The following is a 1727-nucleotide window of genomic DNA, read 5'->3' on the forward strand; positions in this document are numbered from 1 at the left end:
TTAAGGACAATCGATTGATCGTTATTAAATCACTACAAGAGAATTAAAGTATTTGCAATCTAGATATGCTTTGTTTATAGGCGTAATGAACTATGTTCAAAAGGGGCATCTTTAAGATAACCCGAATATCGTCAATCGGACGTCTTTAAAACGTCTAAATATAGGTTATATTTAATAAGTTATATTAGGAGAAGTAAAAAGTTTTGAGCCTTTTTCGTTAGATGCCTTTAGTGAGCCATATCTCACGTTGTATACGTTGCATCTTGTCATTGTATACGGCGATTTGAAGGCGACATAACGCTTCAAAAAAGTTGTGTAACAGTTTTATGTTTAGTGAATCCAGTTGTGTGTTAGAGCGTTCCAAAATCGAGGTTAAAAACGAGAAAATTCGATACATTCTTCAATACCACTAAGACCAAGGGGAAAAAGCAGAGCAGGAGGCCAAAAAATGTGTGCTGTTTATGGATCCAATCCAGTATAGAATGCAATAGCAAAGAGGTGGTTTCAACGCTTCCGTTCTGGTAATATGGACGTCGAAGATGAGACACGTTCTGGTAGGCCACTCGTCGAAAATGTTGATCAAATCATGGAAATCATCGAGTCAGAACGGCATTGGAGCACTTATTCCATTGCTCAGGAACTGAAGATTAACCATAAAACCGTTTGGAACCATTTGCATAAGGCTGGTCTCGAGAAGAAGCTCGATGAATGGGTGCCACACGAATTGATGCAAAAGAACCTTTTGGAGCGAATTGATGCCTGCGATTCTTTGTTGAAGCGTAACGAAATCGACCTGTTTTTGGAGCGGACGATGACTGGGGATGCAACATGGGTGACATACGAGAACAGCAAGCGAAAAAGATCGTGGTCCAAACATAGTGAGCCGGCACAAATGATCGCAAGCCCGGATTAACGACCAAGAAGGTTTTACTGTGTGTTTGGTGGGATTGGAAGGGAAACTTCCACTGTGAGCTGCTCCCATCGGGCCAATCACTCAATTCGGACATATACTGTCAACAACTGACTAGGTTGAAGCAAGCGATCGACGAGAAGCGTCCAGAATTGGCCAATAGGAAGGGCGTTGTTTTCCATCAAGACAACGCCAGGCCGCACACATTTTTAACGACGCGCCAGAAGCTCCGAGAGCTGGGATGGGAGGTTATATCGCACCCGCCGTATAGCCCAGACCTGGCATCAACCGATTATCATCTGTTCAAGCATTTGCAAAATTTTCTTGACGGTAAAAAACTGGCCTCAAGAGAGGCTTGTGAAAATGAGCTGGTCAAGTTTTTGACCAATAGGAACGAGGATTTCCTCAATCGCGGAATTATGAAATTGCCTTCAAAATGCACAAAAGTTGCCGAACAAAATGGCGCATATTTGATCTAAATCGGATCATTCTAACTTTGTTAATCTCATCGTCGAAATAAGGAGAAAAAAGGCTCAGAACTTTTTACTTTTTCTAATGTTAAGTTATATTTAGACGTTTCTAAAGCCGCGCGTCAGACGACTTTAACAAGTTCTTATTAATAACTATTACCGTTGAATTTGATGTTCGACGATGTCGTCTCGTCGCGTACTTTTCAACACTTCGTCGACCGGTCCGATTCGACAGCACAAACAATTTGATATTCTCTGTCGCGTCGCGCTTTCATTCGACATCAGCCGTCCGCGCGCGCTATAAAGAAAAAGAACGGAATTTTTTTTTCCGTTTCTCCTTTCTTTTT

General features: G+C 41.8%; 1 pseudogene; it reads left to right on the plus strand.

Annotated features, from left to right (window-relative positions):
* Window positions 1–481: 481 nt before the first annotated feature.
* Window positions 482–1122, plus strand: LOC144477716 (histone-lysine N-methyltransferase SETMAR-like; annotated as a pseudogene).
* The last annotated feature ends 605 nt before the right edge of the window (window positions 1123–1727 follow it).

The sequence above is a fragment of the Augochlora pura genome, unplaced genomic scaffold (genome assembly GCF_028453695.1).
Source record: "Augochlora pura isolate Apur16 unplaced genomic scaffold, APUR_v2.2.1 APUR_unplaced_3070, whole genome shotgun sequence".
NCBI classification, from domain to species: domain Eukaryota; kingdom Metazoa; phylum Arthropoda; class Insecta; order Hymenoptera; family Halictidae; genus Augochlora; species Augochlora pura.